This window comes from Diceros bicornis, chromosome 36 (genome assembly GCF_020826845.1).
Source record: "Diceros bicornis minor isolate mBicDic1 chromosome 36, mDicBic1.mat.cur, whole genome shotgun sequence".
Lineage (NCBI taxonomy): Eukaryota > Metazoa > Chordata > Mammalia > Perissodactyla > Rhinocerotidae > Diceros > Diceros bicornis.
The window spans coordinates 33546307-33560151 of record NC_080775.1 but is presented as its reverse complement, the minus strand read 5'-3'; positions in this window follow the sequence as shown (position 1 = coordinate 33560151).

Sequence of the window (13845 nt, the reverse complement as noted above, 5' to 3'; positions counted from 1 at the left end):
AGATTCTCTGTCTTTGCTTTGGAAAGCTTGATTATAATGGGTCTCTCTAGGTTCATTTTACCTGGAGTGCATTGAGCTTCTTGGATGTTTATATTCATGTATTTCATCAAATTTGGGAAGTTTCCAGCCATTATTTCTCCAAATATTCTCTCTACCCCTTTCTCTCTCTCTTCTCCTTCTGGAACTCCCACAATGCATATGTTGGTTCACTTGATGGTGTCCCACAGCTCCCTTAGGCTCAGTTCACTTTTCTTCAATCTTTTTTCTTTCTATTCCTCAGACTCAATAATTTTCAATGTCCTATCTTCAAGTTCACTAGTTCTTCTGCCTGCTCAAATTTGCCTTTGAATCCCTGTGGTGAATTTTTTATTTCATGTATAGCACTTTTCAGCTCAAGAATTTCTTTTTGGTTTCCTTTTAGGTTTTATATCTTTTTATTGATATTTCCATTTTGTTTACACATCATTTTTATTTTACTTTCTCCATATCTTCCTTTAATTCTTTGAGCACTTTTAAAACATTTATTTAAAGTCTTTGTCTAGTATATCTGCCATTAAGTCATTCAGTACCAGTTTCTGTTGGTTTATTTTTTCCTTTGAATGGGCCATAAATTCTTGTTTCTTTGTATGCCTTGTGATTTTTTTTTTTTGGTTGAACACTGGACATTTGAATCTAATAACATGGTAACTCTGGAAATCAAGTTCTCCCCCTTCCCCAGGGTTTGGCATTTTTGTTTACTGTTTTTCTTGTGTTTGTTATCATTATTATTATTATATTATTATTATTATTATTATTAAGAGGCCTTCTTAGGTCTTTTCTGAGTCTTTCCCTGGTCATGTTTGGTCACTTTCTAATTTTACCCATATATGCAGTTGCAGTTTAATGTCCTAGCCTTTAATGTCTGGCTTCCAAAGGGGGAAAAAAGGAAGAGGGTGAGGGGAAGGGCACCAGCCCTTTAAATCCCCTGGAACTCACTTCAGCCAGAGGGGAAGAGACTTTCAACAATGGGGGAAGTGCAAGAACAATGGCTGTCAATCTCTTTGTCTACACTTCTGTGATCAGAAGTAGCAATTAGCAATCAGAGCACAGATTCCTGATATTTGGAAGACAGGGTCCTTTTTCCCTCCCTGGCTCCCATAAGTTGTGTACAAGGTACTCTAGGAATCCACACACAGCTGCCTGCTATGTGGCTAGTGGGTAGCTGCTACTGTGCTAAGAGCTGAAATTGATTGAAATTAACCTCAATTTACCAACCAAGTCTTTCTCTGAAGTTGCAAGCCTCAACAGACTCCAGAGTTCAAAAATGGTTACATTAGACAGATTCTGCTAGTGCAATCGTTGTCTAGGTGGGGAGACAGATTCCTGGTGCTTCCTATTCCACTATCTTCCCAGAATCCTCTCACATGCTATTCTTTAACTGATTATGTATTTGATAAATTACAAGCACTTGGGGGGGTCACACACATTGTCCATCTTGATTATCATTTTGACCCCCAGAATAGCACCTAGCATATAGTAGATGCTCAGTGTATTAGTCATCTATCATTGGGTAAGAAATCACCCCCAAAACTTGCTTGCTAAAAACGAAAAGAATCCCCAACTGCCTTACACAGTGTCTGTGGGTCAGGAACCCAGGAGTAGCTCATCTGGTGGCTCTGGCTCAGGGTCTCCCCTGAGGGTAGAGCACGTGTTGACCATGGCCTCAAGGATCTTCAGACTCTACTAGAGCTGGAGGATCCACTTCTGATGTGGTTCACTCACCTGGCTGGCAGGTTAGTGCTGGCTGTTGGCAAGGGGCCTCACTGCTTCCCACATGGGCTGCCCCAGAGGGCTAATAGAGTGTTCTCTCAGCAGAAGCTGGCTCCACCCAGAGTGAGCAATCCAAGAGACCAAGGCCTAAGCTGCAATGTCTTTTATGACCCAGCTTTGGAAGTCACACAGTGTCTAGGAAGCTGGGTATTACAGTCAATAGATAACTGTGTTTGGCTGAGTGTCTTCTCCTTCGCTAGTTTATATGCTCTTTGAAAGAAGAAATTGTCATACCTTCCTTGTAGGATCTGGCACAGTGCTTTGTATCTAGTAAGCACTCAGATCTTTAATGTATTCACAATTAATAGAAAGATATTTGCCAGTAAATATTATTAGTATTTTCATAATCAGCCAAATCATGACTTAATTTTTATTTTTTCATTGGACAATTATTTTATTCAGATGAATAATGTTTGAGGAAATAGAATTCCCATCTTTAAAATGCTTTAAACCAGCTGGGACTTTTGATGGACACCATCAGGAACAAGTTGCATATAATCTCCCTTAGCTACTGAGGATAACACTTCATGATTTTCTTATTTAAGTGTTGTGTCTACATGTTTGAGGTTTTCATTTGCTTTTGTTGGCATAAACTCACTGTTTCTAGACCACCAGTACTCCTAAAGACCAAAATTAATTGCTAGTTTTATAGTTTTATATGTCTAAATGATAGGGATGCCAGATTGTTTCAAAATGAAAACACATCCAAATTTAATGAAGTTCAAAGGAATAAATGTTTATTTATGGATTAAAGTATAAAATGATCTGTTGCTTGTAGTTGCTGAAATAGTGACAGCTCTTTTTAGCAGAGGGAGGGAGGGTGAGTAGGGAAGAGCAAGGGAAAAGTCCTCCTGATGGACTGATGCTGAGAGTGAATCAACAATCCAGACAGACAAATAAAAGGCTCCTGGGTCTTTTGACACCAATTGATAACACAGATGATATACAAATGAAGTCTGAGGAAGGGAGGGGGAGCCTCTGGTAAGAGGGCAGAGGTTTTGTTCTGTCAGCTCATCACACATTTGTACAGGGATGTCTTGACATGTCTTCAGGAACAGAGCATACTTTGTCCCTTTGGGGCACAGCTTTGCTGGTTGTTGAAGTTCAATGATATCATTAAGCATTCCCAGAGTTTTTGGAATGGAGGGCACAGAGAATCTAAACTATAAGGCTATGAAAGAGACTTATTTCCATGTCTTTTATGGCCAGCACATCCCTGTGCACACATTGCTTAAGATCACTTCATTGGACACCATGTTTGCTAGAGCAGAAAGAACTGGACAGCTGTTGAAATTGAGCAGAAGTCCTGAACTGTTCTATAAGTTTTTCATTCTTTCCAAGGACTTAAGAGCATCTTTCTCCCGTCACAAAATAAATCAATATCTAGTTACACTTATTTTATCCAGTAAAAAACTTAAACTATTACATTCCTCATTTTGTTCAATCTGAACTTGTGCTAATTCTAGAATTTGTGAATATTGCACAATGATTCATAATTTAACATTTAGGTACATAATTTCTATCAATTTACTTTTAAATTCATCCAAACTCTATATTAGCTTTCTTTCTTTTTTTTTTTTTGTGAGGAAGATCAGCCCTGAGCTAACATCCATGCCAATCCTCCTCTTTTTGCTGAGGAAGACTGGCCCTGAGCTAACATCCATTGCCAATCCTCCTCCTTTTTTTTCCCCAAAGCCCCAATAGATAGTTGTATGTCATAGTTGCACATCCTTCTAGTTGCTGTATGTAGGATGCGCCCTCAGAATGGCCAGAGAAGCGGTGCATCAGTGCGCGCCTGGGATCCAAACCAGGCCACGGTAGCAGAGTGCGAGCACCTAACCGCTAAGCCACGCGGCCAGCCCTATATTAGCTGTCTTTGAAATGAATTACAGTTTAGCTATAGTAGAAAGAACATTAGATTTGGAGTCAGAAAACCCAAGTCCAAATCCCTAGTTTGCTACATATTTTCCATGTGATCATGAATATATCACTTAACTTCTCCGAGTCTCATCTCAGTTTCATCATATGTAAAGCTGGGATAATCCTATTCCCTTCTGTACTCCATAAGATTGCTGTGAAAATCAAAAGCATTGATGGATGCGAAAACCCCTAGTAACAGAGGTGTTTTACAAGCGTGAAATGTGTTGATATTTTTATCTTACACGTAAGGTACTCAAGCACAATGCTTCCTCTAACATTCCGCGTGCCCTGTTTCACCTTCCACCACCACCACCACCTGGCCCCAAAAAGCTAAGTCATCATGTTAACTGATGTATTATAAACTTTTGATTTCATAGGTAGAAATTGTCCATGGGTCAAACTGTGTGATCCTGGTATAGATTGTCGGCTATGGATGCCTCTTCATAATATGTTACTAACAATTTGGGAAGACAGGAATAATTTTCTCACAGTTTCAATTTTAATCCTAAATGGTGTGAGATGAGACTATCTTCTAGCCCTCTTCTTTCTCCATGTCTAAATAATTTGGTGCAGCTTTTAGATGGATTAGAGACATACTTTTACTACTGTGAACAAGAAATGGTCTCAAGAAAAAAATTGGACCTGACATCTAATTACCATCAGAAAGAACAACTCAACAAAAACATTGCTGAAATCAAAAGTCGTGATTTGGGGCATACCATCTTCATTGTTCAAATTAAAGATATTAAATAACTCCACCCTAGGGGTTAGTTTAGCTCCTTTGTGGTATGCTGTGTAGCTAATTCCCAGTGCAGGACGCAGGAGTAGTCAAGTTCAACTGTTCCACAGGAATCATGGCAAGGCCTTCCATGGTCGGGCTGGCCAACTGGCAGTACCTGCCCCTTTGACACTTTCCAGGCCCCAATCATCTCTTCCGTGATCTGTGGCATGGAACAGTGGGGTTTTACCCAAGGAGGCAGATCCAAAGCTGCTACATTAGAAAACTGTGGCCCCAGCCCAGTTCCACACTGGGGTGAAAATGGCCTTCCCAGAAAGGAACTAGTCAGCGAGGGTTCCTTAGCCTTCACAGAGGCATGTCAGCTTTGCCTCCTGCGTGTCTGGTGTCTGATAAACTGGGATGTCCCTTCAATCAGCAGCAGAGGCTCTGCCCTCCAGGCACTTGCCAAAGAATACAGGCTTGAAATCTCCACTTGACATTGCTAAAAGCCCATGGAAAACAAACAATATTTCAGAATGGAATTGTTCAAATTCCCTTAAACAGAGATCCACACAATAAATTGCTTTTGGAATTTATTAGCAAGAAAAAATCTATTTCACTCAGTCATTTGCCATGTTTTATTTTATCAGGCAAATAGAAGTATAAAATACATCTATACCTTGCTGTGTTTAGGTATTGAATTAGGTGTTGAGATATACTTAGTACTGAATTTTTGAAACTTAGCCTACAAATGTAATTCCATTCCTCCGTCTCACTCTAGGGTGTTTAGTTTTCATTTAAATATTCCTAGTGCATGTAAATGTACATACACATGCATACACATCATCATCATCATCATCTATGTCAAGTAATTTTTGGAAGTAGGTTAAATATAAATTATAAATAAATGGATCTTACAATTCCAAACCTTTACCATACATGGTATAGCAAGGCCTGAAAACATTTTATGTTTTCATTTTATACATTATTTGGGTTAAAAATATCCTCAGTATCTCCTGAAAGTAAACCCCTAACCCCAACTCGACTAGTTCCTACTCACTACTGAAGAATCATCTCTGGAGTTATCATCTCCAAGAAGCTTGTCAACTCCCAGACTCCAGCCATAGTTGGAGCCCCCAGCCTGTAGCCAGGGGAGTCTGTGATGACCCTGGCAGCTCTCTGCTGTAACCTGTGAGCTTCCTGTGATCAGAAACTGTGTCTTATCTCTGAAGCCCCAGCACCTAGCTTGGGATCTGGCATATAATAATGACATAAAAAATGTTTATAGACTAAACATGAAAATACACCACTTCTCTTGACAGTAAGAAGCAACTTTTCAAAGAAGATAATAGAGATCAAAAATCTGGCTTTAAACTTGAATTATTAAGTTATACACTGAAATAAATAAGCTCTTTTATATGTTGTTCAAACATCAATCTCAATCTTGTTTATTTGAAAAAGGAGAATTGGCATGATTATTAAGTGGTACACTCAAAATATTTTTAAACTGATGCTATCACTATACACATCTGCATTAGTAGAAGATATAAGGTAAGAGCTCTCTAACTAGAAAAAACATCATCTTTAAACATGATTGTCCCTTTAATTTAGAAAATATTATAAAAATTAAGCCTCCAGAAGAAACCAAATGAAAATGATTATGCTGGTTTCTTTAAGAGAGATTAAAGCTCACCTCACTGAGAGTTTTAAAATGTATTATCTTGGCCAAATATAGTCTAAATTCCGATGCAGAATTATCCAAGTGATCCAATATTAACCAGAAATTCAAAAGAATTTTTGTTCATTAAGAAAACACACACATGGAGCAAACGGGCCATGGGAGAAGACTGAGATGGTTAATACAGAGAGAAGATGAGATGTTGAGATTCTATTTATTTTCCCAAGCTTTTGATACTAGATGTTCACAATAGCCAAGACACAGAAGCAACCTAAATGTCCACTAGTCTACGAATGGATAAAGAATGTGTAGTATATACAGACAATGGAATATTATTCAGCCTTAAAAAAGAAGAAAATTCTGCCTTTTGCAACAACATGGATGAACCTAGAGGACATTATGCTAAGTGAAATAAGCCGGACACGGAAGGACAAATACTACATGATGCTACTTTTTGTGGAATCTAAACTGGTCAAACTCATAGAAGTGGAGAGTAGAATGGTGGTTACCAGGGGCTGGTGGGAGGGGGAAATTGAGAGATATTAGTCAAAGGGAACAAACTTTCACTTATGCAAGATGAGGAAGTCCTAGAGATCAACTGTACAGCATAGAGCCTGTCATTAACAATACTGTAATGTATACTTCAAAATTACCTAAGGGGACAGATCTTACATTAAGTATTTTGTGTGTGTGTAAGTTTCAGGTGCATTGCTTTATAATTCAACATCTGCATACACTACAAAGTGATCACCACCAAAAGTCTAGTTTCCATCCATCACCATACAGTTGGCCCCCTTCACCCATTTTGTCCACCCCTTACTCCCCTTCCCCTCTGGTAACCACCAATCTGTTCTCTGTATCTATCAGTTTGTTTTTGTTTTATTTTGTTGATTCATTTGTTTTGTGTTTTTAGATTCCACATATGAGTGAAATCATATGGTATTTGACTTTCTCCATCTGACTTATTTCACTTAGTATAACACCCTCAAGGTCCGTCCACATTGCCACAAGATTTCATTCTTTTTTTATGGCTGGATAGTATTCCATTGCGTATATATACGCCACATCTTCTTTATCCATTCACCCATCTGTGGACACTTGGGTTGCTTCCATATCTTGGCTACTGTAAATAATGCTGCACTGAACGTACAGGTGCATGTATCTTTTTGAACTAGTGTTTTTTTGTTCTTCAGATATATACCTAGAAGTGGAATTGCTGGGTCACATGGTAGTTTTATTTTTAACTTTTTGGGGACCCCCTGGCTGTTTCCCACAGTGGCTGTACCAGTTTACACTCTCACCAACAGTGCACAAGGCTCCCTTTTCCCCACATCCTCACCAACACTTGTTATGTCTTGTCTTTTTGATGACAGCCATTCTGACAGGTGTGAGGTGCTATATCATTGTGATTTTGATTTGCATTTCCCTGATAATTAGTGATGTTGAGCATCTTTTCGTGTGCCTGTTGGCCATCTGTATTTCTTCAGAAAAATGTCTTTCAGGTCCTCTGCTCATTTTTTAATTGGATTCTTTGTTTTTTTGCTATTGAGTTGTACGAGTTTTTTACACATTTTGGATACCAACCCCTTATCAGATGTATCATTTGAAAATATCTTCTCCCATTCAGTAGGTTGCCTTTTCATTTTGTTGATGGTTTCCTTCACTGTGCAAAAGCTTTTTAATGAGACATAGTCCCGTTTGTTTATTTTTGCTTTTGTTGCCTTTGCCTGAGGAGACGGATGCAAAAAAATATTGCTAAGACTGATGTCAAAGAGTCTACTGCCTATGTTTTCTTCTAGGAGTTTTACGGCTTCAGGTCTTACATTCAAGTCCTTAATCCATTTTGAGTTTATTTTTGTATATGGTACAAGATAGTGGTCCAGTTTTATTCTTTTGCATGTAGCTGTCTAGTTTCCCCAACACCATTTATTGAAGAGACAATATTTTCCCCATTGTATATTTTTGCCTCCTTTGTCATACATTAATTGACCATCTAAGCGTGGATTTATTTTTGGGCTCTCTATTCTGTTCCATTGATCTATGTATCTGCTTTTATGCTGGTACCATGCTGTTTTGATTACTACAGCTTTGTAGTATAGTTGAAATCAGGAAGCATGATTCCTCCAGATTTTTCTTCTTTCTTAAGATTGTTTTGGCTATTCTGGGTCTTTTGTGGTTCAATAGAAATTTTAGAATTATTTATTCTAGTTCAGTGCAAAGTGCCATTGGTATTTTGATAGGGATTGTATTGAATCAGTAGTTGCTTTGGGTAATTATGTTATGTGTTCTTATCACACAATAATAATAATAAATAAAGAGGGCAGAAGGAAACTTTTGGAGGTCATGGATATTTGTACAGCATAGATTGTGGTGATGGTTTCACAGGTGTATATTTATCTCCAAACGCATCAAGTTGTTAAAAAAGAAAGATCTTCAACAGACACAAACACATAAATACATATACACAAAAGCACACCCTCATGTGTCTCCCATTTAAGAAAGTTCATGTGGCCCTTTTTTGAGATCTAATCTCACAAGTACAATGTTCCTGAAGTTCAAGTCCACATGGTAAGAGAAATAGAAGAAATGAAGATTTTTCTGCCATCTTAGTTACTACTTTGTCATTGATGTGTCTGTCAAATGTGCTCACCTCCATCGAGGGAGTAGAGGGGACTGGACTCTGATCCACCTGATGTCTGGTAAGGGATGAGAGTCAGAGCTCAGGGGCAGAGAACTGTCACTTATCAAGAGAGAGGAAGTGGTGACAGGAACTAGACTACATAGACGTAGACATAGGCGGCGTATGAAAATGTCCCCCAGAGCAGCTCACTGCAGATGGCTCCGAGGTCCAACTTGATATTTATTTAGACATCATATATTAATATACACAACATTTCATATGTGTAGATATATCTACTTACATGTGTGAGGAGAGAGCATTTAATGTGACAGTTCTGGCTGAACCAAGTTTATGTAAAAGAGGACCTAGAAGTTGAAGAGAAGACGCAGTGGGACAAGTTGGCCATGTTAATGGCACAGGAATTTGTCCTCCTGAATTTGAGCTTTTATCCCTGGAATAAAATAGAGGAAACACCACGCCCCTCACACATTCTGGCTCTGAAAAGGTTGCCTTTTCTCTTTTCTCTCTTGCTATATCTATTTGTCTTCCTGTCTGCCCTCCTCATAAACCGTCACCACCACTACATACACACACATTTTACAAAAAAATCACTTATTTTCTTTGTTAATCCATTGAGTGTCCTATCAAATTGCCAGTAGACCCTCTTTCACTCCCCCCAGGAATAAACAGCATGCAGCTGCCTGAGAAAATCTATCCACATTTGGAGGGTAGAACAAGGAGTGGACTGTGGTGTGTGTGTGTACATGTGTGTGCATGCATACATTTGTGCATGTATGTATGTGTGCACATCTTGGCTGGGCATAATCACAAGAGAAAGAGACTGCCTAAATAACCAAGGAATTACTGACTAAAATGGAATCACCTCCTTCAATAACCCATCCACTCACCACCCACAACAAAAACAAAGTCAAATACAATTAGGGGTGAAGGAATGCCTTTTTATCTAAGGGGTAGGGGGTAGGGGACAAAAAGTAAGCAAGCTAAGAAAAATAGACTTCTACCTCAATTTATTTTTACCAAATCCAAAACATACTGCCTATAACATTGGCAGTTTAAAATGGCAATTAACATCAATCCTAGGGTCTAATTAACCTCAATCAACAAGTCTAAGTAGGTTAATTAAATAGGATTTGGCTAAGCATGAAGCAAAAAAATGCAGCTGTCTCATTTAAATATGATTTACTAAGAAAAGTCACCATTTACCAAAGTTTTTCAATTTCTTTTGGGGCAGCAAAGGGCATTGGAGTGTGGGGTGGGGTCGAGGTGTCACTCAGAGAACCCCCAAATAGCCTGCCTCTTTTCAAGTTTCTTTGGTACTAGCCAGTTACACATAACTCAAATATTACCTCTAGGTTATCTGCATTCATCTCCACCTAATCTTCTTTTAGAAACATGGACTCACCCCTTTGTTGTTTATTTTGCTTCTCCCTTATATTATAAATTCCTTCAGGGCACAGAGCCTATTTGATTCATCCTTGTCTCCTTAAAATCATCAAGCACAGTGCTTTGTGACTAGTAAGTGCCCAATTAATTGTTCTTTTAATTGGATTTTCATCAAAATACACTTTTCCTCACCTTGCCCCCGGTCATAATTTGGATTCCTGGGCTTTAGGATGAAAGTCCAGATACTGTTGGGAGGGGGGCAGCCCAAGCTGTGGTTGCCTCTGCGGTCCTTCACTCAGTGCTTGTTTCCTGCCCACAGTGGTTCTGCCTCTGTTGTTCACCATGGGATCAGCTGTGCATCAAGGGTTCTCAATGTTCTACTTTCGAGAGGACTCAGCAGTGGCCACATTCGGAGTTCCGTGGACATAGGCCACTGCAATGGCTCCACGAGGTCAAACGGGCCAATTCTTCTTCTGCATGGGGTCTGCCATTACAGGATGTCTACTGGATAACGTATCCAGATGAATACATGATTTTTATTTTCTTTGCTAGAAGCATTTCAAGTTGCCTAGGCATAGCTGCCTTCTCAATCTCAGATCCAAATAAGGCCCATCTGGTAGCTGACTCTGAAAGGGAACGAAGCTCCTTCCTGGGCCTGAGCGCCAAGATCACGGAACCTAGATCAGAAGGGACCTGAGGAATCACCAGTTCACCCTTCTCATTTTGCAGATGTGGGATAACGAAGTGGGCCAGGCCACGCCCCCTGGGAGACTGACCCAGCCCGGAGCTCCTTCTCTGCCCTCGCTCTTCTCCGGTTGGCGGAGCTGCCATCACTCCACCAGGAACCAGAGCACAGCGTCACACAGGCTTGCTGTGGCTCCCCCGAGACGTGTAAGTGCAGAACTCAGCTGAATTATGAGGTTTCCTGGGGGATTTGGTGTTGTCTACATCCACGCTAAAGGAGGAGAGTGCTGCCAGGTATGGGCTGTCCACTCAGGAACCCCCCCAGGCACTTATTACCACGTTTAATCTTAATAAGAACTCAAAAAATATCATCTTAAGTCTTATTTTTAGGTTTGAAAACGAAGGCTCAATTATTTTTCCAAACTCTGATCTCCAAATTCTATATGTTTAACACAAGTTGAGCTAGGAAATCAGGCAAGTTAGAAGATGACACAGGCAATCCTGTCTAACACTTAGGCTGACTAACTCCGAAGGAGCCCAGCATCCTAATTATTGCTGCTCTCTCTCTGCAGTCTCTCATCCACTGTCTGGCCAATATTTATATTTGCTTTCTTGTTTGTTTTGAACCCTGTCTAAAACTGTTCTCATCATCTGGCCCTTAACACTGCTTTTCCTCTTGACTCCGTGGTGCCTGTTGAAGGTGGCTTCATTCTCTGGTCACTCAGGCCAAAAGCTTTGAGTCGTCACTGGCTGTGCTCTCACATGTGACTCTGTCTACCATGCCTTCCACATTCCTACAGCCACTGCCCCTCTTAAGACCCCTCCCTAGGTCAGGCGTCTCCTCCCCCAAATCCAGTCTATCCATTGAGACCAGGTTATTCATCTTAAAGACAGCTTTCAACCTAAATATTACAGTCCAGGATTATGCAGTCCAACAGAACTTTCCGTGATGATGGAAGTGTTCTCTCTCTGATCCTTCCAATATGGTAGCCACTGGGCATATGTGGCTATTGAGCACTTGAAATGTGGCTGGTGTGAGTGAGGAACTGAATTTTTTTGCTATTTTTTCTTATTTTATCTTAATGGATGTAAATTTAAATAACCACATGTGGCTAGTTGCTACCATATTGGATAGCGCAGTTCTAGGCAAAGTGATCTATTGTCCCTGGAACATGACTTACTGGTTCCCTATCTTCGCGTGTCTGTAGAAGCAGGACCAGTGCCTGTTTTGTTCACTGCCACATTCCCGGCGCCTAGATAAAGGCTTGACATGTGGTGGGCTCCCGAGAAACACCTTTCAATGAACAATCTGTCTCCTCCACCTGTCCATCCTTTTCTATTGTTCAAGCTTTGCTAATATTTACATTTTTCAAAAAAATCAATAGCATGTGGTATTTGTGTTACTCATCTGGCATATGAAATAAGGTACAGTTCATGTTTTTAAGTGTATTCTTATGTGTTTTGCTTCAGATTTTTCAAGTTCCTTGAGGGCAGAGTCCAGGTCATATGGCCTTTGGATCCCACAGCACCAAATACTGGACACCATATGTAGCTGGTGATGGGCCACTACTGGGTCAATGGACAGACTGTCCCTAGCTCAGTCCTCCCCCCCGCGGGCCCAGGGCACTAGCACATCGCTTTCATCCCCGCTCAGCCTCTGGCTCATCCTAACCCCTGCTCCTTGGGAAACTGGAGCCACTCTGCCGAAAAATCTCACTTCTTACCCCACAAAACTGAACCTCCGCCAGGTCTTAATCCAGCGGGGGCTTCTCGCTCACAGCAGCCAGAGACGTTCTTGGCCTCACTTCGTCCTGACACCCAAGAAAACACGAGAATGGTGTAGAGGGGAGACCCATGGAGTGGGAACCACAAGAGCCACGTTCCCTCTCTTAGTAATTATGTGACCCTAACCAAATTTCCTCAGCTGTAGAATCAAAATTATCAGAGATCCCACACCTAATCCCCTGGGCTGTTGCAAGCTAATAGATGTGAAAGTATTTTATAAAGTATAAAACCCCATACAAATGCAAAACATTTAAGTCAGCACATGCTTGAGTCACTGAGATTTAAGGTACATTATTGGTGTAAAATACGTAGGTCATTCATTCAATTAATATTTACTAAGCAAAAGCACTGGGCTAGACACTAAGGAGACAACAGTGAGGAAGAGCCACATGATTCTGTACTCAAAGGGTGTCATTCTAGGACTAGAGACAATTTTAAACAGTAAACATAATAAATGATGTACTATTGTGACATGAAGGGAAACGCAAGGTGTTACATGCATGTATGTGTGTGTGTAGGAGTGATTGGGCAGGTAGTGCTGCATGGGAAGAGCACGTCAAGCAGATAGGACAGCACATGCAAAGACCTTGAGGTGTGAAGGAACGTGTACACCTAGAGCAATGAAAGACCAGAGCGGCTGGAAAGCGGAAGTCAGGCAGAGTGGGAGCAGGGACGTGGGTACTAGTGGGAAGAGGTGAGAGATGAGGCTGGAGATATAGGCCGGGGCCAGATCAGGTTGCACCTGCAGGATGGTGGTTTTATCCCAAGCAATGGAAAATCCTTGGAGAGTTTTAAGAACGTGGGTGATATGAGCAAATTTGCATTTCTGGAAGACCCCTCTGGGAGCTCTGTGGAAATCGATGGGAAGAAACTGAGAGTAAATAGCTGGTAGGCTCTCAGAGTAAAAAAAAAATAGAGTTTTTGCAGTAAACAGGGCAAGAGGTGGTCTTAATACAACCTATGGCGTTAGCAGAAAAAAGAGAAGAAAATGTACATATTCAAGAGATATTAAAGGAGTAAAATCCTAAGACTCCTTATTGATTGGCTATGAATGAAAATGAAAGAAATAATAATCATAACCATAAGAAAGCACAGTGTAACATAACACCTGCCACATGCCAAGCACAGTTCTAAGTGCTTTGCATACGTTATTCTTTTATTAGTACCTCCATCTCACAGGTGAGGATGCTGAGAACAACAGATTAATTAAGTTGCCCAAGTGCCAGA